Genomic DNA, 27,500 nt, shown 5'->3' with positions numbered 1-27,500 from the left:
ACCTGAGAGAGAGAGAGAGAGAGAGTTCGTCCCACGGTGAAAGGGGTCTGATATGCAAATGTGTATCAGGGAACAGACGAACGGGATCTAGCACCACTATGCAGAATATTCCCAAACCTCTGATCTATCCTTCACCGCCACTTTCTAACAACCACCCCCTAACGACTTCTAATTACACGGTGGGCTTGATCCATCGTCAATTAGAACAGCAGAAGAGGTGGGGTGGAGCCTGGTTCGCAAGGCTGGGTAGTCTGATGATCGTTCTGCTTTGGTTTTTGTCAACTCGTGTTTCCTGAAGTCTGTATACTGTTTAAGAGAGAGTTTTAGGGGGTATGGATGATGATGATGATGATGATGATGATGATGGTGATGATGATGGTGATGATGGTGGTGGTGGTGGTGGTGATGACTTCTGATGGGATGATGATGATGATGATGGTGATGGTGGTGGTGGTGATGACTTCTGGTGGGATGATGATGATAATGATGATGATGATGGTGGTGGTGGTGGTTGTGTGATGATGATGACTGGTGGTATTGGTGGTGGGAAGATGATGATGATGATGATAGTGGTGGTGATGGTGGTGATAAAAATACTGTTATGATGTTTACCTCTTATACGTATGTCTATTAAACTTTTCATTATGGTAGCAGGTCGGGTCGCACATCATCCACTCATGTGATGTGGTGCTGCCTAATTCTTCCTTCACCTTTATCATTCATTTTCTGTGTCTGACTACCTGTCCTAATACTGCTATCCTTCCTGTCACATTTTATTACTCCTCTTTCCACTGCATTTGGTTCTGCACTGAGTGACAAACGTAATGACTTCCCGTAACCCTGGACACCATTTACAACGCTGGGTGGTAACCATATAACCAAATAACGGGGCGATGTGGAACCTTGTACGGCGCCCTTGTTAAATGGGTGGAGACGCAAATGTGGTATCCATCGGAGAACCAAACCTCTATACTCTTCCCCGTCTGCCACAAAGCTATCGGTTTACAATATGGGAGAGCCCTGTAAAAGCTGTTGCCTGAGGTTTATGGGTCTGCTCGGTTAGACAAACTGGGATTATTCAACAACTTCTCCCCGGACAACTGTACAGTTTTATTCTTGCTAACACCAGGCGATTCTATACGGGTGAGTCATACGAAGAAGGGTGTTTGATAGGGGTACCACTAACCCTCTTATGGCCGGGACAACTCTAGTGTTCTACTGGAGGTGACGCCACTTGATTTAATCAGGTGAGTGTGCGTCATACCTGTCAGTGATCCTACCGGGACTATAATACGGTTATGATGATGATTATGTGATGACGATGATGATGATGACTAGTTATCTGTAAATCTATCTATCTATGTGAATTTAGTTTGTCAAAGTGAGAGCAGTAGAAGGCAGGAGCAGGAGGCAGTAGATATGTAAGTGAGGGAATCAGAAAAAGGAGGTAAGAGGTATTGGAGCGCGTGTATCTGTCCTTGGTTACCCCCCCACCAATGAGGCTGATGTCCTTATAAGCGCCTCCATCCCGCCACACAATAGCGGGAGGAGCACACAACAAGGAGGGATTAACCGTGAACCGGGTTTCGCTCTCGTCTCACTGAAAACCAATTAGTCGCGGTTAATTGTGTGGCGAGTAAACGGACACCTTGTGATGGTTATCGTGTGGGCTGGTGTTGTGGAGAAGGAGGGGCAGACACAGGACAGAGCGGCGTGTTAATGAAGCAGAGCATAAACGACACCTTGGCATTGTTATCTGTTACAAAGCCTGACGGAGATTACTATGAATAGCTTCACTGGGACATACCTCGTGTTCTGATATCACCGACATTCACATACACAAATGGTGATGCAGATGCAATGACAAGTAAAAGAGCTACGGAAGGCGTGTCGACTGACTAATTACAGTTTATCATGACATCGTAACAACACTGGTCATCGCAGGTACATGAACCATTAAATTCTGTATTTTGATAACTTCTTTTCATTTTCATATCCATTCAGCTCAAGGGACAGGTCTCACAATGAATGGACTGGGGTACAGGGCCGGGCTAGGGCTATCTTCAACACTATTACAGTATCAGGAAGGCGATCTTACGACGGTCAGGTAGGCCTACGGTGGGGGACAGAGGCCCATTTAAACTCACCAGCCATTAACACTGTCACCGCCACCACCTGTTTCGCCTTACTCTTGATTCACATGACTATTAAATCTGGCTTAGAAATGAAACGCTCTATTAAAGTGAGTCCAACATTTCCACCCCATGATGTCTGTTTAGCTTACTCTTGCCACCTCCAGGCGTAAGGGTGATCAATTTCCTCCGTTGCTCCGGTGATCTGCCCGCCGACACGCGAGTAGCCCAACAACAAACTACAAACACAACAACACAATAACAAACACATCAACAACAACAAACAAACACATCAACACAAACACACAAACACATCAACACAACCACACAAACACAATAACAAACACGTCACCAACAACAAGTTCCTGGCGATTTTATGTAACTTCAAGCACACTTGTCGATTTAAAGATATTACACATCCTTCAATAACCCCTATACCACAAGCGGTCATCACGAAACAGTTTAAGTAACGTATATATTTTTCTTACTCTAACTTGGCCCATATTTTCGTCCTTTCGCAGCTTATTTCACGCAGCTCAGTGGCAGAAAAAGACACACTACAGCTCTACATCTTTCCCATGGCACTTCTTCGTGACTAGCATCATATTCTACCTTAATCCTTTGCTACAACTCGGCATTCAAGGTTTTAAAGAGGGCAATTCTAGGCCAGGTTAGAGTGAAAATGGTATAACACCTGAAGACTGCACATGTAAGGGAAATTCTATGTGTGTGTGTGTGTGTGTGTGTGTGTGTGTGTGTGTGTGTGTGTGTGTGTGTGAGAGAGAGAGAGAGAGTCGCCGAAGTACTGAACTGGTTAATTATGGTGATTACCGCATTATCTTTTGCTTTCATCTTTTTAACTATCTTTTTTTATGATTAAGAAAGTGCTCTCTCTCTCTCTCTCTCTCTCTCTCTCTCTCTCTCTCAGTACGACCATCACCACCACCATCATCATCATCACCCTCAGAAAGTCCACAGCATGACAAAGGCCTCTCCCGCCTCTCTCCACTCTGACCTGTTAGCCTCTTCCATTCCAACTCAGCATATTTGATAACTCTGACTACCCGCGAAGTCAACAAAGATGCGAGTCATTCTCTGTGTGTGTGTGTGTGTGTGTGTGTGTGTGTGTGTGTGTGTGTGTGTGTGTGTGTGTGTGTGTGTGTGTGTGTGTGTGTGTGTGTGTGTGTGTGTGTGTGTGTGTGTGTGTGTGTGTGTGTAATTTCAAACCATGCACTCTGTTCTTGTAAATAATTTTGCGATCATACATAAATACGTGTACACAATATTAGCAATTGTCAAATATGCATTCCCATCACCATCATCAATTCCATCATTATTTTCCAGTTACAAATGGGGTGGGTAAAGAAATGCAACAACATGAGCGGAAGAATAATCAAGTGACTGGAGAAACAGGATCTATATTCACTCACCATTCAAGTCTCTCTCTCTCTCTCTCTCTCTCTCTCTCACACACACACACACACACACACACACACACACACACACACACACACACACACACACACATGCTTTCAAATCATTTCACCACAGCATTCTAGGTCACACATTTGCTTGTCATTTTTCAGTGACCCCACAGGCTAAGGTGTTGTGATCAAGGCCTATGTATGTGTGTCTGTATGTATGCATGTGTCTCTGTCTGTCTATCTATCTATCATTCTCCTGTATGCATGTATCTATGTATTAAGAAAATGTGACTGCCTGAGTCGATTTTAATCAAAGAAAATAAAAACTATATACTTTGTGTGCTGATCTCGGAAGGAAGCCGATTTTGTTGCAGATTGATTCGTCGAGCTCCAGTCCTTTTATTATTATTATTATTATTATTATTATTATGGCTGCGCGCGAGTAACAAAAAGTCACTGATCAATCAAAGGTAAGGGTCACAGGAAAAGGTCAAAGTTCGAGGGGGGTCATGGCATATTCTTTCTAATTTTTACCCTTCAGTTCTCCGTAGTTATGTGAGAAACTTGAAAGGTTGAGATTCTGGGGCGGGGGCACTGCAGTCTTTAACCATCCTTTCTAATTTGCACTCGGCAATTCTCCTTCGTTATGGAAGGAAGGAATACTGAAGATCGAGCGCCAAGCCATAAATTGACTGTACGGCACTGAGGCTGGCGTTGAAGTAGTGTTGGTGATGAAGAGGCTTAGTAATGAAATGTTTTGGTGGATAAGGTACAGGGATGAACGCAGGAAGGGTCAGTGTTCATGGGAGGTCCTTAAACTATCCATGCCATAAAACCAAATGTCTAACTACACAGGAGTAGAGGGAAAATAAAGGCAGGAAGAAACACGGAAATATCAAGAAGAGAGGTGGGACAGAAGAGAAGAGGAGGACAGTAAGGAGAGAAAGACTGGAGACAAAAAGGCCCCTTTTAGTCGCCTCTTACGACAAGCAGGGATACTGGGGAAGCATTCTTGGGGTCTTTCGTTATGGGGGTATAGCTTAAAAGGTTAAAATTCCGTGGCAGCGTCACTGCAACCTCAAGCCATCCATTTTAATTTGCACCCTGAAGTACTTCGTAGTTATGGGAGAAACATCTGAAACGGTACAGCAAACGGTACAGTGTTCGCAGTTATGAGAGAAACATCTAAAACGGTACAGAAAAACGGTACAGCGTTCTTTAGACTGTGAGGAGACGTACGGGAGAGAAAGCTGGTGTTGAGATAGCACCGCGCCGGCCAATCATGGGGTGCTACATCAGGCGGCTTCAGACAGGGACCAGCGCTAAGTACAGGCGTGCAGCTCGCCAGACTACCCCCGTGCTATATGAACAGCCGCCACGACCAATGGGAAAATTTACGGCGGCGGGGTTTTTAGAGGGGGTGCAGAGACGGATTTTCTTCCTTAGCATTTGTTCCTTAGCGATTTATTTGGCATATTAATCCTTAGCATTTCTTCCTTAGCGATTTAATTTCCTTTTGTTCCTTAGCGATTTACTTTGCTTTTGTTCCTTAGCGATTTATTTTGCATTTGTGCCTTAGCGATTTATTTTGCATTTGGATCCCTAGTATTTGTTCCTTAGCGATTTATTTTGCATTTGGATCCTTAGCATTTGCTCCTTAGCGATTTATTTGGCACATGAATCCTTAGCATTTGTTTCTTAACGATTTATTTTGCATGTGGATCCTTTGCATTGATTCCTTTGCGATTTATTTTGCATTTGGATCTTTAGCATTTCTTCCTTAGCGATTTATTTGGCATACGAATCCTTAGCATTTCTTCCTTAGCGATTTATTTGGCATATGAATCCTTAGCATTTGTTCCTTAGCGATTTATTTTGCATGTGGATCCTTAGCACTGCCTTACATGAAGTTTTAGTCGCTATAAGATCGATACAGTATCCATCAATCACCAGTAACGCAATATATAGAATAATTCGCTGAGGGAAAGGTGCTAGGAAATATTCAAAGCCACTCAATGGGAAAATTTACAGCGACGGGTTTTTTCAGAGGCAGGCGGTGAGGAGGGACGGATTTCCTTTCTTGGCGGTACAGGAGGCTTCGTAGCAAATGTTCCCTAGCGACTTATTTTACATATTAAACAAAAAGGTACTGAACTGGTTAATTATGATGCTTATCTTTCATCTGCTTGTCTTTTTTTTTTCCCCTGCTATTGAGAAAGTGCTGCATTTCTCTCTCTCTCTCTCTCTCTCTCTCTCTCTCTCTCTCTCTCTCTCCCTATCTATCTATCTATCTATCTGTCTATCTCTCTCTCTATCTCTCTCTCACCCCTAAACCGACATACCTCACATTAGTAACATTTAAGACGATACTCAGGTGTACTATGCAGACAAAATCGCTACGAAAAAGGTGTTAGGGACTCAACAAAGGCACCTAGAACACACACACACACACACACACACACACACACACACACACACACACACACACACACACACACACACACACAGAATCGCTGCATAAAATATCCCGATGGTGGATTGAAATGTGTGTGTGTGTGTGTGTGTGTGTGTGTGTGTGTGTGTGTGTGTGTGTGTGAGAGCGAGAGAGAGAGAGAGGGGGGGTGGGGGGTCGTTGTGAGGGCATTTATCATGGGCCTGTGTTGGAGGGGGGTAATTAGTGGGGTATTTAACGAGCAGGTGGTAGTTACTGAAGACCAAGGGACTGGTGGAGAGCGCACACACACACACACACACACACACACACACACACACACACACACACACACACACACACACACACACACACACCACAGAACTCTATATTCTCTCTCTCTCTCTCTCTCTCTCTCTCTCTCTCTCTCTCTCTCTCTCTCACACACACGCACACACACACACACACGCTACCGCTGTCTATGCATATACAGTACTTCCTAATATCTATCTATCTATCAATCCATCTATCATACCACCGGTGCCTATGCTACGCTTACTACTACTAATACTTACTATACTATACCTACTAATACTAACAGGAACAGGTGTTGGGGGTAGGACAATAAGATGCAATAAATAGAATAAATCGCTTGGGAAAATGTGTTAGGGATAAGACAGTAAAAGGCAATACACAAAATAAATTGCTTAGGAAAAGGGAGGGATAGGACAGTAAGATGCAATAAACAAAATAAATCGCTTAGAAGGTGTTAGGGATGAGACGGTAAGGTGCAATAAACAAAATAAGTCGCTTACGAAATGATATTAGGGACAGGGCAGTAAGGCGCCCAAAATAAATCGCGTTGGAAAAGGTGTTAGGGACAGGACAGTAAGGTGCCAAAAATAAATCGCTTAGGAAAAGGTATCAGGGAGCTTCCTTAACCGAAGGGAATACGGGTGAAGGTGTGAAGTCAGACGGATAGAAAATGAGAAGCGATACAGAATAAGGAGGAGGTGAGGAAGTATACTGACTATGGAGGGTAAGGTAGGTAGGGGACTGATACGATAGGAAGATTGAAAGCAGGAATAGCTGAGAATGAAGTGCGTTAAGGTTTACGTGTGGGGCGAGATGATTAGGCAGCGAAAACAGTGAAGAATCGTAAGTGTGGTTGTAGAGTGGACGCAGTGTGGTGGAAAAGACTGGAGTGGTAGTAATAAAGAAGAGAGAAAGAGATCAGAAGACGAAGGAGTGACGAGAAGGGCAAGGTGAATGTAGAATATATGTATGTATGTGTATATGTTATGTATTTATGTGGGTATGATAGAGTGGAAAAATGCTTATGTAACCTCCTCGTCCTCTCTCCCTCTCTCTCTCTCTCTCTCTCTCTCTCTCTCTCTCTCTCTCTCTCTCGTGCCGCAGTGACGCTACCAAACAAATAAAGACATAAAATAAAATTGCCCCCACTAAAGGTCTTACAAAACAAAAGGTGAACGCGTATCGATTCACTCTTAACACGACATTCTCTCTCTCTCTCTCTCTCTCTCTCTCTCTCTCATCCATCTATCTACACATACACTACCTCTCTCTTTCTCTCTCTCTCTCTCTATCTATCTATTTACATCTATACACTACCTCTTATCAATCTATTTTTCCATCTATCTACACATACCCTACCCCCCCTCTCTCTATCTGTCTCTCTGTTAATCTGTATCTACACTGCTCCCCTCCTCTCTCTCTCTCTCTCTCTCTCTACGCATGACTGGGCACCCGCTCTCGTACGTACCGTCTTCACGAATGCACTTTCACGCAATTACCCTGTACACACTTCAACAACAAAAGCCCGTACACACACACACACACACACACACACACACACACACACACACACACACATTTTCTCACCTTTCTATACGAGTCAGTAAGTCTGTGCAGAGTGGTAGTTCGTACGAGAGAGAGAGAGAGAGAGAGAGAGAGAGAGAGAGTGTGTGTGTGTGTGTGTGTGTGTGTGTGTGTGTGTGTGTGTTGAAGGCGTGTGTTTACAGTGGGATCTTTTGTGTTGAAGTGCGTGCAACGCTTCAACAAGTATCACTAAAAGAATTAGCCTTACAGAGGTGTGTGTGTGTGTGTGTGTGTGTGTGTGTGTGTGTGTGTGTGAGAGAGAGAGAGAGAGAGATAGGGGGGGAGGGATACACACCTTCACACCTCTGCAACTCGTTCAAGCGTTCACCAAACTAATTATTCGCTCAGGATGTGAAGCCAAGCAATTCGACTCCCAATCACACACACACACACACACACACACACACACACACACACACACACACACAAACATTCGCTCTCGGCCTATCTATCTATCTACCTATCTTACCCCCCCAAACACATAATTCTCTCTCTCTCTCTCTCTCTCTCTCTCTCTCTCTCTCTCACACACACACACACACACAGAGCCTCAGAATCAAACAGCAGCTCCAGGTAATCATTCTCTCCCAACATCTCTATTCGAATTCACAAACTCTTACGGAATTCACAAAGTCTTACGCCAGTTTTCCCCGTAATATTTGTATTTGTCTTTGTATGGGATAATTTTTTGGCTGGCTTTTATATACACCAACTAAAGATATATATATATATATATTTTTTCGTTATACGGTTTGGTTTTAAGTAGGGAAGGATCTGGATAAAAGAAGAGGTAGGTAGGTAGGTAGGTAGGTAGGTAGGTAGGAAGGAAGGAAGGAAGGAAAACAGGGTTGTGGTGGTGATGATGATGATGATGATAAAGACGAAGCGGATACGCTGATGTCGAGAAAATTAATATAAATAATGATACTAATAAAATAATAATAATAATAATAATAATAATAAATAATAGTTTGTCTCGTTTATAAAAGTTCCAACATGCCAGCATCCGTCGGCCTTGTTCAACTAATGGCGGCTCTCCACGCTGCTCGATCTCTGGCAGCCTCACTTTTCAGTCTCTTATCCCTGAGGCACTTTACAATTTCGTCACACGTCTACCTCGGTCTGCCTCCCATAACCCTACCCCTGATGTTCACACTTCTCACTTCATGCACCCAACTGTTATCTCCCATCCTCTCAACATACCCAAATCACCTATATTTACCCTCCTCATCACGGCACCGGTAATTTCCAGTCCCATCCTTCCTCTCAGCTCTTCTACCGTAAACCTAGCCACCTCCCATTCAAGGCCTTGCATTCAAGGACTCACCGCACATCACATCCACCTAATCATTGCTATTTCTGTACCTCTGAGCCTACGAATATCCTCTTCCTTTACTGCCCAGGTCTCACTACCACACAGCATTACACCCATAACACATGCAGCATACAAAGATCCCTTAGCACACATTAATAATAATAATAATAATAATAATAATAATAATAATAATAATAATGATAATAATTCATCATTCATTCATTGCCAGACGCCATGTATCCCAAACGGGGTGGCCAAGGGCTTAGAGTTAATTGTTTTACAGGGAGGGGCACTAATCCTCCACCAACCCCACTTGACACGTAGATAATAATAATAATGATAATAATAATAACAGAATATGACGATGAAAAGCACACGAACTCTATCATGAAACAAGAGGCCATACATTAATACATTTTTCTGGCGCCGGTGGTACCTGTGGCTGGAGGGGTAGACAGAGGGGGGCAGCACTTTGCACAATAACATAACCCCAAATATACACATTCCCCACCAAACACGCCCATCAAAGCTTCCTCTTCCGGTGCAACTCACGCACAGGTACACACGCAGCGACCTTCTGTCCATACGTACACATGCACGCGCTCTTACCCACAGAAACCTCACACACACACACACACACACACACACTCTCTCTCTCTCTCTCTCTCTCTCTCTCTCTCTCTCCCTGCCGGCACAAGGAGGAAGTGTGGTCGCCTCAGGGATTGCCGCGCGGTCAAACCTCCGACCGTCTGCCGGACCACCAAGAGGCAGGGAAGTGGAGGCTAAATAACAAAAATTATTCCTAAATTACCTAATGATGACGGGCGCGTGGTGTGTGTGTGTGTGTGTGTGTGTGTGTGTGTGTGTGTGTGTGTGTGTGTGTGTGTGTGTGTGTGTGTGTGTGTGTGTGTGTGTGTGTATCAAGTGCGTGACCCCAAACATGCTCATCTATAAATATGGATTCCTATATGTTTTTCCCCATGTTTTTTTTCTACGGCTTTGAATAATAAGTGAGAGGCAATGTGGTCCAATTTACCGAGTATTTTAACAATCCCATCACCTATTTCCGTAACACTTTATTTTTGTTGATTTATTTTTTTATTTATTTTTGAAGGGGGGGAACCTACCCTAGTTCACAACGAAGTCAGTACGGAGACTTGTTTTAATCTCTCTCTCTCTCTCTCTCTCGTTGTGAAGAGGTCGAGTTAGGATACAGAGAAGGACTAGTGGTTATTGAGTTATTGCTAAATCACGTGATAGAATGTCGTGTGGTGGAGAGAGAGAGAGAGAGAGAGAGAGAGAGAGAGAGTACCTTAGAGCTGTGTCATGTTTCCACATTCCTTACTTCTGATCCTGACTATCCCATTCAGATGACCCTGGATGATGATGATGATGATGATGATGATGATGATTTGCGTTTCGAGTATAATAATTCTGATTTCCTATTTCGCTCATTTCGTTCATAAGTTTCTCGACGGCTGCCCCATATCGCATTCACATTTGCCTTCTCTGGCGTGCATATGGCCTCTTACTCGTCCTTATCCCTCCTTCCTCCTGCTCCTCCTCCTCCTCCTCCTCTTACTCCTGCTGCCCTTCTCCTCCTCCTCCTCCTCCTCCCATGAACGCCCCTGCTAGTTTTCTCAGCAGACAGCGTAATGACGTGGTATTATCGCTCCTTGTTATGCTCTCTGAAGCTACATCATTAAGAGAGGTGCAGCCTGTGACGCGCTGGGCATACAACTAGTGTATCTTTACTGATTTACTGGGATGCACACACCTTATCATGCCAAGACAGTGTTACTTTGAAGGTGTGAGTCTGCGAGCACACACACACACACACACACACACACACACACACACACACACACACACACACACACACACACACACACACACACCTTCAATCCTATTACTCTCTTCCTCCCCCTTAACCCCTTCAAATCTATTACTCTTCTCCTATTTCCCTACGATTGTGTATATATAGGAAGGCACCATGGTAGTGCAGGACTCAATGAAGGCTATATATATATCGTTTACACCGAATATTTTCCCTTAAGCGGAATAAAATCGCCTGGAGACAGCAAGAATAAACTACCTGGCCCACAGCACGTCATCGGACTGAATGGGCTGAGGGGGCAGGATGAAGGAAACGCTCTGAAGAAACGTCCCGAGCTACGTCAACAGCAAGAACGTTTTCATTCCACCCAGTTTAGAAGAGCTGACTGGAAAGCCTAACATACAGATAAAGACCACATACACTAAATCACGTTAAAAAAAAAATCAGCAGGTGAATATGGCCTGCCTGACACACCTGAGAGCAAGCAAGACCAACGGACCAAATCAGCAGTAGTGTAAAGACCTATGGACTAAATCAGCAGCTGTGTAAAGACCTGTGGACTTAATCAGCACCTGTGTAAAGACCTATGCACTAAACCAGCACCTGTGTAAAGTTAATGAAAACACGGGGGTCGGCTCAGCACACCCAGCCTTTGAGAAGATTATTTAAAAACACAACATTACAGCCGCTAAAGGAATAAGTGACGAGGCAAGTTGAAAAAATGATGGAGTTAAATTCTGTGACACGATCGGTTGGCAGGACAAGAAGATTTCTATTAATGACAAGCGTGTTAATGAAGACTAAAGGAAAGTGTGAAGAAAAAATGGTGAGCAGGAAAAAGGATGATGTTATATTTCTGAGGAATGAAAGAGCTATAGGGACAAGAATTTTTTTATCAATGGCAGGTGTGTTAATGAAGACAGAAGGAAAGTTATTAGGAAGAAGAAATGGTGGGCAGGAAACAGGATAAAGTTCTATGGTGATGCATGAGGGTAAGAAAAGGGCAAGAAGAATTTTATCGTGTCCGACAGAGTTATAATCTCCACTGTACAGAAGTCTAATTGCTTTCTTTCAAGTTCCCCAATAATTGCCCCCTTCCCAAATATGGATCAATTAGAAGTGAATTATAACTGATGATGATGATGATGATGATGATGACGGTGGTGGTGATGATGATAATGATGATGAAAGTGGTGTTGATGATACTGATGATGGTGATAGTTGTGGTGGTGGTGGTGGTGGTGGATGATGATTGATGATGATGATGACAGTGTTCTTGATGATGGTGATGGTGATGATGATAATGAGTCAAAGTTTCATCAAGGGAGCTCTGCCGTGCTTACTGTAATGGACTCTACCAACCAGAAATAAGTGGAAAAATGAGGAGCATAACTACTTCCTCTCTCTCTCTCTCTCTCTCGTATCCCCCCACCCCTTTCTCTCCTTCCCCTCTCTGTCTCTCCCTATCAGTCTCTTTATCTGTCTATCTGCTAACTCATCTTCACACTTCCTATCTTCATCTCCATCGCTCAATCCTCGCTGTCTCCGTCCCTCCTTCCCATGTGTGTTTCTCTCTCTCTCTCGCTCTCTCTCTCTCCACAATACCTTTTCAGTCTTTCCTCCCCTGCCCTTTCTCTCCTCCCTCCCTCCCTCCCTCTCGTGTTTCCTTCCTTCCTTCCTCCATCCTCCTTCTCTCCCTCCTACACTTAATTTTCATGGCCATTATCATCCTTGTTCCGTAACCAGGCATCCGGAGGGGAGGGAAAAAAAAAGGGAGGGAGGGAGGGAGAAAGGGAGAGACAGAAATAGACCGATAGACAGATATGGAGGAAGAAAAGAGAGGGAGGGAGAGAGGGAGGGAGAGAGAGAGATAGACGGATAGATATAGAAATAGATGGATAGATATAGATAGATATGGAGGAAGAAAAGTGAGGGAGGGAGGGAAGGAGGGAGACAGATTTATAAGTAGATAGACAGAGACAGACGGATAGATATTGAGACAGACGGACATATATAGATAGATAGGTAGGTAGATAGATAGATAGACAGACAGACAGATAGATAGGTAGATAGACAGCTAGAGGAAGAAGTAGCAATGATAGATAAAGATGGACAGATAGATACAGACAGATAGATGAAGACTGATAGATAAAGAATAAATAGATACACATAGAAATAAATAGACTGATAAAGATATACATAGAAAGACAGAAAAATATAGATATTTATAAATGTATATAGATATAGATAGATGTACAGATGGATAGATAAAGACATGGGATAGACGGAAATAGATACAGATAGACAGTGAGACAGATGGATAGACAGACAGACAGTGAGAGAGATGGATAGACAGACAGTGAGAGACAGATGGATAGACAGACAGACAGTGAGAGACAGAGTAGATAGACAGACAGACAGTGAGAGATAGACAGACAGACAGTGAGACAGAGACAGACAGACAGACAGACAGACAGACAGACAGAGATAGACAGACAGACAGTAAGACGGATGGACAGACAGACAGACAGTGAGAGATAGACAGACAGACAGTGAGAGACAGAGATGGACAGACAGACAGAGACAGACAGAGATATAGATAGATAAAGACATGTTCGCAGATGGATAGATATACAATGTTACACAGACAGAGATGGATAAATAGATATATATATATATATATATATATATATATATATATATATATATATATATATATATAGAGAGAGAGAGAGAGAGAGAGAGAGAGAGAGAGAGAGAGAGAGACAGACAGACAGACAGACAGACAGACAGACAGACAAACAGACAGAGTTAGGTAAATATAAAAAAAAATACTGACAAAGATGAAGACTTATAGTGAGATATATTGATAAAGAGACACAGACTGGTAAACACGGGGGCAGATAGATATAAAGATAGACAGACGGAGAGAGAGACTGAGAAATACAGAATAAGGATACAAGCAGCGAAAGAGAGAGATAAGAGAAGCAGAGACTGACAGTGAGAGACAGAAAGACAGACAGAGAGATAGGAATGAGGCTAGGTACAGAAAGATAAGAGAAAATTGACACAGATCGAGAGGGAGAGATAGTTAAGGAAGGTAAGATATAGAAAGACATAAAAGATAAACAGATACAGACAGATTTTTATACAGGAAGTGATTAAGACACAGATCAAGACAGAGGAGACAGTGTGAGATACTGGTAGACACAGAGACATAAAGACAGAAAGATAAATAGAGATAGAGACAGATGGTGTGAAACAGACAGACAGATACATATTTAGACAGACACAGGCAGAACTACAGACAGACTCAGACAGATAGAGATATATATTAGGGTTATAACTTTCTTACAGCCTTTGTTCCTGTTCCTTAAGTCGATGAACTTTTGCTTAAAAACAAAGAAAAACGCCCTTATTCCTCTCAGTAAAAAAAAAAAAAAAAAAAAAAAGATCACCGAGATAAAAAATTCGACTTTTGCAAGTGCATATTTACATGTATAATAATAATAATAATAATAAAAACAGAGCTTATACAAATGTATTAATATTTAAAATCACTGTTTATTACCTAGGATAAATCTAAGTTGCCGTTTGGCTTTGTGTCTGTAGGCAGCATAAAGTTCCTGCATCACTCTGATTGCATGTTCTACACACTGATTACTTCTTGGTATCTTGAGTAAGGATGGCTTCTGCTTCCGTGATTCTGCATTGAGTTTAGTGCTTTTTTTGTAAAGTTTCAATATTTCTGACAAGTTCTTGACGCCATATTCATCGTACATCTGATTAGTAAACCAGTACTCTGTCCACTCGTACGAAATGAATCTGCATATCTTCTGCAAAGTCTTCCTTGTTGTAGGTATAAGAATGAATGCAAGGATAGCGAGAATTGCTCTTGAATTCCACCTCGCATTACTGATATTTGGAATTTTGTGAAAGTTAATCAAAGGAAAAATCACTCGTGTTACATGGTTCAAAAACTTCATGTCATCTCTCCATCCTGACTTATCGAGGATCTCTTCTGTTCCATTAACAAACCGTGATTTTTGTTTTTCATAATTAGTCAAGACACAAATGGATATTCGACGTTTGGAGAACTGGTGTTAGCGCCAAGTTCTTCGTCCATCACCAAACGGAGAATCCTGTCCAGAAAGTGATGCTAACATCTGATAAATTGTGGTTTGCTGCAACTCTTATCTGAGAAACATTTGTTGTAATCTGACAACAACTCCACTCTTCTTCCCAGCGTTAACGCTAGCTGTATCGGGAATGATCATTTTTATGGCATGCCATAAGTTGTATTCATTAATTACTTTCGCAATTCCTTCAGCAATAGTTTCTGTCTTGCCATTTTCCAAACACAATGCATCCAACTTTATTTCGGTTCTTTCATTTTTAAGTAGTACTTCCTGGTACTCATTTTCATCCATCCGCTTTCCATCGAAATGTAAAGACCATGTTTCCAACTGTAACTTTTCAATCATTTCCTCCTTCAGTGTAGCAGTCTCTTTGTATATTAACTTGTAAATTGCTGCTTGACTTGGAGATGGAATGATAATACCATCACGTGACAACTGCTTGCATATTTTAGCAGCTTTATTTGTCAATACTCCGGCGGATGTCACCAAGTTACTTGCAACTTTACTTCTGTTGTGTTTCTGGTTGGTGGATGGTAACTGTTACATGCTGAAAACTGCATCCCAAGTTTTAATATTCAGAATATTCTAGAATGTTCTAAACCATGTTCAACTATACTAGAAGTTCCGTTTTATAATATTTAGATTATTCTTGAATGTTCCAAACAATGGTAAATCATACTAGAACGTTATAAACTGTTCTAGAATGTTCTAAACAATGTTAAATGATACTAGAACGTTGCAAACTGTTCTAGAATGTTCTAAACAATGTTCAACCATACCAGAACGTTACAAACTGTTCTAGAATGTTCTAAACAATGTTAAACGATACTAGAACGTTGCAAACTGTTCTAGAAAGTTCTAAACAGTTCTAAAATCTTCAGAGTAAGTCTATAAAGTTATAAAAATCTATATAAAGATTAAGAAAGCGATTAAACCTGCGTGTGGTAACGTTAACTATATGGTATTCCAGTTTTTTTTGGGGGGTGACCTTTTTTAAAACTGAGAGGAATAACGGCTTTTTCTTTGTTTTTAAACAAACGTTCATCAATTTATGATACAGGCTACCTTTTAGTTGGAAAAAAATATATATAGGTTAAGAAGAGAAGGAGGAGAGAAAGAAGAGGAGGAGGAGAGACTGAAGATAAGGGGGAAAGAAGAGAAGGAGGAGAGAAAGAAGAGAAGGAGGAGAGAAAGAAGAGGAGGAGGAGAGACTGAAGAGAAGGGGGAAAGAAGAGAAGGAGGAGAGAAAGAAGAGAAGAAGAGAAAGAAGACAAGGAGGAAAAAAAGAAGAGAAGGAGGAAAGGAAGAAGAGAAGGAGGAGAGAAGGAGGTTAAGATAAAGACAGACTGAGAGATAAAGATACAAAGATGAAGAGGTAGACAGCGATACAGACAGACTGAAAAACTGACAGACAGAAGCAGACAGACAGAAAGTTATGGATAAACTGAGAGACAGACGGAGAGAGAGAGAGACAGATATAGAGAGAGAGAAAAAGACAGACAGAATCAAAGAACTGGATATAAGAGGGACAGATACAGATAAAGATAGAGAAAACAGAGGTAGAGATAAATACGAAGATGGAGAGAGAGAGAGAGAGAGAGAGAGAGAGAGAACCGAAAAACGGAGAAACATAAATAAGATCTTTTATACGGAAAAATCCATGGTCTTAGAATGAAACGAAGAAGACCTGGAGGAGGAAGAGAAGACAAGAGGAACAGGAGACCGGGAATAAGAGGAAGAAGAAAAAGAAGAGGAAGAAGGAAAAGGGGGAGAAAAAAGAGGAAGGAAACGAAGGGAAAAAGAAGAGGAAGAAAGAGATGAAGAGGAAGAAAGAGAGGAAGAAGAAAAAGAAGAGGAAGAAGGAAAAGCGGGAGAAAAAAGAGGAAGGAAACGAAGGGGAAAAGAAATGGAAGAAGAAGAGGAAGAAAGAGAGGAAGGATGGGAAGAAGAGGAAGGATGGGAAGAAGAGGAAGGATGGGAAGAAGAGGAAGGATGGGAAGAAGAGGAAGGATGGGAAGAAGAGGAAGGATGGGAAGAAGAGGAAGGATGGGAGGAAGAGGAAGGATGGGAAGAAGAGGAAGGATGGGAAGAAGAGGAAGGATGGGAAGAGGAGGAAGAATGGGAGGAGGAGGAAGAAAGGGAAGAAGAGGAAGGATGGGAGGAGGAGGAAGAGTGGGAAGAAGAGGAGGAAGAGGAAGAGGAAGAGGAAGATGAAACTGAGAGGGAGGAAAGGAAAGGAGGATGGAAGAAGAAGAATTGGAAGGGTTAGAGGAAAGAGTCAGAAGCATCAGAAATACGAGAATCAGAATAAGAAGAACTGAAGACAGGAAGAAAAGGAGAGGAAGCCAAAAGAGAACGAAAACAAGGAAGAAAAAGAGGAAGAAGAAAAGGTAGACGATGAAAAGATGAGGAAGAAAAAGACGAAGAGGGGAAAGGAGGAGGAAGAAGAATTAGGAGAATAATTAGATGAAGAATTGAAGATCTAAAAGAAGAATTAGAGTAACAGTAGAGGAGGAGGAGGGGGAGGAGGAGGAGGAGGAGAGAAAGAAGAGGAGGAGGAGAGAAAGAAGAGAAGGAGGAAAGGAAGAAGAGAAGGAGGAGAGAAAGAAGAGGAGGAGGAGAGAAAGAAGAGAAGGAGGAAAGGAAGAAGAGAAGGAGGAGAGAAAGAAGAGAAGGAGGAGAGAAAGAAGAGAAGGAGGAGAGTAAGAAGAGAAGGAGGAGAGAAAGAAGAGAAGGAGGAGAGGAAGAAGAGAAGGAGGAGAGAAAGAAGAGAAGGAGGAGAGAAAGAAGAGAAGGAGGAGAGAAAGAAGAGAAGGAGGAGAGAAAGAAGAGAAGGAGGAGAGAAAGAAGAGAAAAAGAGGAGAAAAAAGGATAAGCAGAAAATAGGGAAGTGATGGTAGTGATGAGTCATTGTGTTTTTTACGTAGTGACGGAGAAGAAAGAAGAGGAGGAGGAGGAGGAGGAGGAGGAAGAGGACGAGGAGGAGGAGGAGGAGGAGGAGGAAGAGGAGGACGAGGAAGAGGACGACGACGACGAGGAGGACGAGGAGGACGAGGACGAGAAGGAGGACGAGGAGGATAAGGACGAGGAGGAGGAGGAGGGTAAAGAACATAGGAGGAAGAGAAGAGGAGGAGAAGGAGGAGAAGAAAATAAGTGCGGATGAGGACGAAGAAGAGGAGTGACAAAGGCAAAGAAAAGGAGAGAGGAAGAGGAGGAGGAGGAGGAAGAAGAGGGCACAGAAGACAGGAAGAAGACAAGAGGGGGGGGGGGAAATAAGGACGAGAAGAAAATACGTACTTCTATGCAGTGGACAGTAATTGTGTTTTAACAAGAAGACAAAGAAGAAAGATGAGGAGGAGGAGGGCAAAGAGGAGTAAAGATGAGAGGGAAGAAGAAGAGGAGAAAGAATGAAGGAAGAAAGACAATAAGGAAGTAAAGATGTTTTTATGGAGTGTGTGGTGGTTAACATGAAGACAAAGATGAGAAGTAAAGATGAAAGACAACAAAGAGGAAAAAGAAGCAGGTTAAGAACACAGAACAATAATAATAATAACAGTAATAGTGATAATAATAATAATAATAATAATAATAAGCTTAACGAGAAAATCAGGCGCTTCAGTGAAGAGTAGAGGCATTGTCTTTAACATGAAGAAAAAGGTGATAAAGAAAGAAAGGGAAAAGGAGAAGGGTAAAGAAGAGAGGGAGGAAGAGGAGAAGAAAGGAAAGAGGAAAGGAAGACAGACAAGAAGAAAAAGGCAGGAGGAAAGGAAGAAAGACTAGACGAAAGGGAGGAGGAAAGAGACGAGAAGAGAGGAGTGGAAGACAAGGAAATTTAGAGGAAAAGAAGAATGACTGAAAGAGGATGAAAGGAAGAAAGACAAGAAGAAAGGGAGGATGACAGACAAGAAAAACGTGAGGAGAAAAGGAAGAAAGACGAGAAGAAAGGGAGGAGAACAGAGACGAAAAAAGGGAGCAGGAAAGGAAGAACGAGAAGAAAGGGAGGAGGTAGAGAAGAAAGGGAGGAGGAAGAGAAGAAAGGGAGGAGGTAGAGAAGAAAGGGAGGAGGTAGAGAAGAAAGGGAGGAGGTAGAGAAGAAAGGGAGGAGGTAGAGAAGAAAGGGAGGAAGACAAGAAGAAAGGGAGGAGGACAAGAAGAAAGGGAGGAGGACAAGAAGAAAGGGAGGAGGACAAGAAGAAAGGGAGGAGGACAAGAAGAAAGGGAGGAGGACAAGAAGAAAGGGAGGAGGACAAGAAGAAAGGGAGGAGGACAAGAAGAAAGGGAGGAGGACAAGAAGAAAGGGAGGAGGACAAGAAGAAAGGGAGGAGGAAAGGAAGAAGAAAAAATGAGTTTCTAAAGACAGAGGAAAAGACAAACAAGAGGGTGAGAAGACGAGAGGGAAGGAAAAAGGTGGAGAGGGAGGAAGAAAAGAAGGAAGAAGAGGAGAGGGGGGGAGAAGTGACGGAGAAAGAGGAATCAGGAAGAAGAGGAAGAGGAGAAGTATAGGAAGGATTGTAAGAAAATAGGGAGGCGTGTGTATGGCGTGGTGAGGCATTGTGTTTTTGTGAAGAAGAAAGAGAGGAAGAGGATAGAGAGGAGGAGAGAAGAAAAGAAGGAAGTGAGGAAGAAAATACGGAAGAAGAGGAGAAGAAAAGGATAATAAGTAAATAGGGAGGCGTTTGTATGGCGTGTGATGAGGCTTTGTGTTTTTGACGTGATGAAGAGGAGAGGGAGGGAAGATGAGAAGAGGGAAGAGAGGGAGGAAGAAGAGGAGAGGGAGAACGGAGGTGAAGAGAGGGAGGAAGAAAAAGAAGAGGAGAAGGAAGGAGAAGAAGAGAGAGAGGAAGAAGAAGGAGGAGGCGTTTGTATGGCGTGGAGAGGCATTGTGTTTTTGACATGAAGAAGACGAGAGAGAGGGATAGAAGAGGGGAGGGAAGTGAGGGAGGATGAAAAAGAAGAGAAGGAGAAGAGAGAGAGAAGAGAAGAAGGATAGTAAGAAAACAGGAGGCGTTTGTATGGCGTGGGGAGGCATTGTGTGGAAGACGTATGACAAATGACACGTCCTTCTGACAGCCTTGCTCCCCTAGGCCACAAAAATCTCATTAAGGATTCCACTCACGACACTTCCAATATTTACTGTTAGTCTCTGTTTATCTATCTATCTATCTACCTATCTATCTGTCGCCCTATCTATTAACAAGCCTTGATGACGTCCTGGGTAATTTGTGTTATTCTCCCATCTCTATTAGTCTCTATCTATTTATCTACCTATCTATCTATCTATCTACCTATCTTTCAACAACTCTTCCTGACATCCTGAGTCATTTGTGTGGTTTTCCTTCAATCTCTCTCTCTCTCTCTCTCTCTCTACCTACCTACCTACCTACCTATCTACCTATTTTCCTATCTTTGCATCAATGTAAATGGGAAGGAATACGAGTAATGAAGAATTAGCACCAAGCCATAATGCGACTACACTGTATGGCACTGTAGGAGTAGAGGGAGAACAGAGGTCGGAAGAAACACGGAAATATCAAGAGGAGAGGTGGGACAGAATGAGGCAGGACAGAAGGGAGGTAGGACAGAAGAGAGGTAGGGCAGAAGGGAGGTAGGACAGGCGAGAGGTAGGACAGAATGAGGCTGGACAGAAGAGAGGTAGGACAGAAGAGAGGTAGGACAGACGAGAGGTAGGACAGAAGAGAGGTAGGACAGAATCAGGTAGGACAGAAGAGAGGTAGGACAGAAGAGAGGTTGGACAGAAGAGAGGCGGGACAGAAGAGAGGCGGGACAGAAGAGCAGAAGAGGACAGTAAGGGGTGAAAGACTGGAGACAAACAGGCCCCTTTTAGTCGCCTCTTACGACAAGCAGGGATACTGGGGGAGTATTCTTTACCCCCGCACCCCAGGGGATAGATATAAATGTACTGTTATGTATTTATATATCTAAGAAATCGTTCTTATTGATGCCTATCTACCTATCAACTATTAGCTCGCCTCATAGCCCACATATTTCGTGTTAGTCCTAGTTCCTTCTTTCTCTACCTGGGAGTCAATCAATCAATCAATCAATCAATTAATCAATCTGTCTACCTGCCGATCTCCATTACTACCTCCACCTACGTCACCAAGGTCACCTCTACAAATAATCAATTTTCACAAGAGTATTCAATCCTTTACTACGAAAGTCTACAACTGACTCATTAATAAAAAATAAAAATACCCTCAATTCGACCGTAGGGGGACCGTGGCTAGGCTTGCGGAGAGAGAGAGAGAGAGGAACATTTAATGGTAAGGCTGGGTGTGTAGGAGAAAATGGTGTTTACAGCGGAGAAAGAGGATGTTTGCAAGTGAGAGAGAGAGAGAGAGAGAGAGTGTGTGTGTGTGTGAGTGTGTGTGTGTGTGTGTGTGTGTGTGTGTGTGTGTGTGTGTGTGTGTGTGTGTGTGTGTGTGTAAATAGTGAGGGAAGGAGTGTGGCAAATACGATGACTCGGTGACGAAGAAGGAAGGTGGGGGAGGGGGAGGAAGGGAGACGGGAAGGGGGAGAAAAAATGGGAGAAGGGAGAGGGGAAAGGGAGAAAGAATAGAAAGAAGGGGAGAAGGAATGAGAGGATGGGAAAGAAAAATGGGGAGGAGGGGACAGTGGGGGAGAAAAGAAAGGCGAATAATAGGAAGGGGGAAAGAGGAGGGGAAGAAGGTAGAGGAAAATGGGAGAAGGAGGGAGAAGAGGAGGGGGAGGGGGAGGGGGAGCAGGAAGATGAGAGGGAGGGGAAGGAGGAGTGGAAGTAGGGGAGAGAAAAAATGAGGGAAGGAGAAATAGGAAAAAGAGTGGAGGGAAGTGGGACGGGGAGCAGAAGGATGAGAGGGAAGGGGAGGAGAAGTGCGTGAAGGGGAGAGAGAGAAAAAAAATGGGAGAGGAAGTAGGAGGATGAGGAGAAGTGGGAGATAAGGAAAGGAAAATGGGAGGGGCAGGGAGTGGAAGTGTGGATGAGGAGGAGAAAGAGTTAGGGAGGAAGAAGAATGGGAGAGAGAGGAAAGGGGTGGGAGAGAGAGAGAGAGAGAGAGAGAGAGAGAGAGAGAGAGAGAGAGAGAGAGAGAGAGAGAGAAAGAGAGAACATTTAACTCCACTACATCTTCCTTGGACGGCTAATATATCTCTCAGACGAAGAAAACCGCCAATCATTATTTACCTTGAAAATATCTAAGTTAATTCTAAGAACTGAATGAGGTAAAGATATTCAAAGCCTGATATTACCTGTATTTCTCTGACGTGATTAAAAACATCTAAATTTATTCTAAGAACTGAAAGATACAGGAAATACAAAAGCCTGAAATTACTGAAGATTTCCCATCGCTGATCAAAACAGTAAGACATGATGGAACTGTACCAAGATGAAAAATGTATGGAAGGAAAATATTAAATTGAACAAATACAATAAGGTTTATATGAGGAGGAAAAATAGTATAATAACAAGTAACATGAACTCATACATTAAAGAAAAAATATAGAACACAGTAAAACTCTCCACGAACAATTTTGATAACTTGCCACAGCCATTGCCTACTGGACGCCGAGTTAGAATGGGAGGTCACTGATCTTGTGCATGTCACCAAAGATCATCAGTCTATAAGTCCTCCAGGTTTGGTGGCTCTGGCTTTAATCCTTCATGTAAAATTAACTGACATCCGGAATACCTGGAAGAGTCCCAATTTTTTACCCCGGGCGATGTCAGAAAATAATCAACCGATTGAGACCTTACTCCTCCTCACGCTGCCATACTGTAGCTAATTTTCACCTTACTAATAAAAATAAAAGACTGGCTGAGGGACAGGGGAAGAGAGAGAAGTAGATGTGGAGAGAACAAATGAGGGAGAGAGAATGATAATAAATAAAATAAACGAGAATAATAAGGAGGAATATAATAAAACACATGAGTGCTTGAGGGCGAGGGGACAAGAGAGGTGTCGATGTGGAAATGAAAAATAAAAGAGAACGATAAAGAATAATATAAATGGAGGGGGAAGAGGAGAGGAGAACTGATGTAGAAAGTATAAATGCGCAAGAAAGAATTAAAAAGATAACAGTAAGAAATAATATAAATGAGAGAGAGGGAAGAGAGGAGCAGATGTGGAAAGGAAAAATGGGGGAGAGACACTAATAAAGGAATATAATAAACGAGACTAAGGAATGAAATAGCGTAGAGGAATAAGGAATGAACGAGCTTAAAATAAAATAGAATAAGTGTGTGAGGGAGGGATGAGAGGGGCACGAGGGGGAAGTAAAAGTAAGGAAGAGTTTTTAATATAATACGTGTAACATTCCCGTGTGTCATGACCCGTTTAACACAAGGGAAAAATTAGCTTGACATAAATCTCTCCACTCCCTCCCTCCCCCATTCCTTTCCTCTCCATTTTGTCTCCCTCACTCCCTCCTCTTCTCCCTCTCCTAATGCTCCCTCCTTCCCCCCCGCCTCCCTCTCCCCTCTGCTGTCTTCCTCCTCATCTCATAAACGCTCTCTCTCCCTTTTCTCTCCTTTCCTTCCTCCCCCATGTGTCTACTCTCCTTCCTCCTTTCCCTTACTCTCCCTCCTTCACCATTTTATCTCCTTCTCTCCCCTTCTCCCTCCAAGAACCCTTTTCTCCTCTATTTTGCCACCCTACCTCCCTTCCCCCACCCTCTCTCTCTCTCTCTCTCTCTCTCTCCACAATCCTAGGAACGGAATTGGACAGGAAGATCTGTTCGTGGAATAACTGAATTTTTGAAAAGGATAAATTGCGCAGTGTTGGGGTTACACTGTTAACTGATGGACACTCCCACATGATGGTGATGATGATGATGATGATGATGATGATGATGATGATGATGATGATGATGGTGATGATGAAAATTCCACTAAAACAGGTAAAAATGACAGACAGACTAAGAGGTGGGGAGAACAGATATAAGACACAGAGAGTGAGGCATTCGATAGTGCTGATAGACAGTGGTAGTAAGTGGCATTAGACAAAGACAATATTTCTCTCTCTCTCTCTCTCTCTCTCTCTCTCTCTCTCTCTCTCTCTCTCTCTCTCTCTCTCAACAGGGTGGTTATGATGAAGACACAATTTGGTCAAGAAGGAAGAGTAAGTGAAACGGAAAATAATGGATAACCTTGTCTTCCTTCTCCTCCTCTTCTCCTTCCTCCTCCTCCTCCCCCTCTTCTTCTTCCTCCTCCTCCTCCTCCTCCTCTTCTTCTTCTTCCTCCTCCTCCTCCAGCGTCTAGTGAGGACTGTGAGAGGCCAAAGAAACCCGTGAATCTGGCCAACACACGCAGCCTCTTTAGGAACAATTTAGTTTGAGAATTAATGTGGTGATTCTGAGAAAGGTTGCCAGAAAAAGACAGCAGAATTTTGTGCCTTCCTTCTCCTTCCCTCCCTCCCTCTCTCTCTCTCTCTCTCTCTCTCTCTCTCTCTCTCTCACACACATACACACACAAATTTTCATCCTCCACCTTCTCCCTTCCCCCCCTCCTCTCTGTCTCTATATACCCCCTCCCCACCATTTACCTCTATATCATCCCGTGTGTGTGTGTGTGTGTGTGTGTGTGTGTGTGTGTGTGTGTGTGTGTGTGTGTGTGTGTGTGTGTGTGTGTGTGTGTTATACGTACACAGACCACACAGGCCTTGGTAAGAGGTCCAGCCTTAATATTTATGGATAGACTTGCTCTCAAATTGCAGAAGTTTGAGAAAGAGAGAGAGAAAGAGAGAGAGAGAGAGAGAGAGAGAGAGAGAGAGAGAGAGAGAGAGAGAGAGAGAAATTCCTCACTGATAAAAGAGGCAAGTTTTTATTTAAGTTGTGTTAATAAGCTAATGTAAATAAGGTTAAATCTATATGAGTGACTCTTGTTTGGCTTTGTTGATAGTGAAGATATGAATAAGTCTGTCTGTTGGGTTTTAGAAGTGATGATATCCTTCCTGACATATCTTTTTATACTTATTGCAGGGAAGGAGCGTTGTGGTATGGATGTGGATGTGATGGGAAGCGTTAGGAGAAACACACTGAGGTGGTCTGGCCATGTGGAGAGGATGGAGAATGAGAGACTGATGAGGAGAGTGTATGTGGTGTGGATGTGGATTGATAGGAAGCGTTAGGAGAAACACACTGAGGTGGTTTGGCCATGTGGAGAGGATGGAGAGTGAGAGACTGATAAGGAGAGTGTATGTGGTGTGGATGTGATAGGAAGCGTTAGGAGAAACACACTGAGGTGGTTTGGCCATGTGCAGAGGATGGAGAGTGAGAGACTGACGAGGAGAGTGTATGTGGTGTGGATGTGGATGTGATAGGAAGCGTTAGGAGAAACACACTGAGGTGGTTTGGCCATGTGGAGAGGATGGAGAGTGAGAGACTGATGAGGAGAGTGTATGTGGTATGGATGTGATAGGAAGCGTTAGGAGAAACACACTGAGGTGGTTTGGCCATGTGGAGAGGATGGAGAGTGAGAGACTGACGAGGTGAGTGTCTGTGGTGTGGATGTGATAGGAAGCGTTAGGAGAAACACACTGAGGTGGTTTGGCCAGGTGGAGAGGATGGAGAGTGAGAGACTGACGAGGAGAATGTATATGAGTGACGTGGAGGGGGGGAAAGGAGAGGGGGAAGCCAAGGATGAGATGGAGGGATGGAGTGGAGAGGTATATGAGAGCGGGGGATGTGAGCTGGAAGCAGGGCAATGAAATGGCGGGGGACAGGGCGACATGGAGACGATTTGTTTGAGGCCACCCCTTACGGGATTAAGGCGTCTGGCAATAGATAGACAGATAGACTACACAAGGTCGCCTCTAGAAACTCACAATCACATCACCATCACCACAACAACCATCATATCCTCGCGAAACTTAACAAGCTAACATGGTAATAGGAAAAACAGATATCTTTACTAACATATCTATTTATAATGATTACTATACAGGGTCGTACCTACATAGCGCGCCTCTAGAAACTCACAACACCATCACCATCACCACAACCACCACCATATCCTCACAACACCACCATCATCACCACAACAGCCACCATATCCTCACAACACCATCACCACAACCACAACCACCACCATATCCTCACAACACCATCACCATCACCACAACCATCACCATATCCTCACAACACCATCACCATCACCACAACCACCACCATATCCTCACAACACCATCACAGTCACCACAACCATCACCATATCCTCACAATCACATCACCATCACCACAACAATCACCACATCCTTGCCAAACATAAGCTAACATGAGAGTGAGAAAAACAGAGGCGTAAAATTCATCTAGATACAAAAAGGGGTATATGTTAATCTTCTGCAACCCCTCCCATACCCCCCCTCCTCCCCTAGCTGAATAAAATCGTCTGCTGGGGAATTTGGGATAAGGTGTTAGTGTAATCTCCGTGGACTACAGGCTTATGTCTCCCTACTACAGTCACCCGTCTTCCTTTTGGGGGGTAGGGAGGTAGGTGAGGGATGTTTTGATGGCAGTGGAGGCGCCTGGTTATATCAGTGCCACCACATGCAGGCGTCCCTCACCTTCACCAGAGAGAGAGAGAGAGAGAGAGATAAGAAGGCGTCCGTGTTCAGTAACTTGTTCGACGTTGTGTGACAGGTATGATATCGTCCACAAAAACAAAAAACAACAACAGCAACAACAATGGGTCTCTCACATTTACAAAGTTGACCACACTACATTCTCTCTCTCTCTCTCTCTCTCTCTCTCTCTCTCTCTAGGGTACATATGGTGAGCTAAGCAGAAAGACATTTTACAAGACTGGTCCTCTTCTGTCAGGTATCTTTAAACATACGAATGAATCTTTTTATACACACGCGCACACACACACACTTACAAACAGATAGACAGATATAGAAAGGAAATAGATAGATACAGACAGGACAGATAGATAGATACAGATGAGATGCTCAGCCTTTTTCCAGGGGAGGGAGAACAAGACAGCAATATCGTCTATCTAACAATACTAACCACTCGACCACCGCAGCGACGGTAAGGGGGAAAGGAGTCATATTCTAGATATCACTCTCACTCTAGGAAGAAAGTCTGGAGATGTGCAATGGACCAAGATGGACTAGAATACAGAGCTAGATGCTGACAGTCAAAGAATTAAGGATAAGAGAGTGGTGACTTGGTGGTGGAGGAGGAGGAGGAGGAAGGAAGAAGAATGCGAAGAGGAAAAGGATTAGGAAAATGATGATGATGATGATAAGGATGATGATGATGATGATGATGATGATGATGATGATGATGATGATGAGGAGGAGGAGGAGAAGGAGAAGGAGGAG

Source organism: Coenobita brevimanus, chromosome 116, assembly GCF_032717465.1.
Source record: "Coenobita brevimanus isolate Jiangsu-jjx chromosome 116, ASM3271746v2, whole genome shotgun sequence".
Lineage (NCBI taxonomy): Eukaryota > Metazoa > Arthropoda > Malacostraca > Decapoda > Coenobitidae > Coenobita > Coenobita brevimanus.
Note: the sequence above shows the minus strand (reverse complement) of the source record.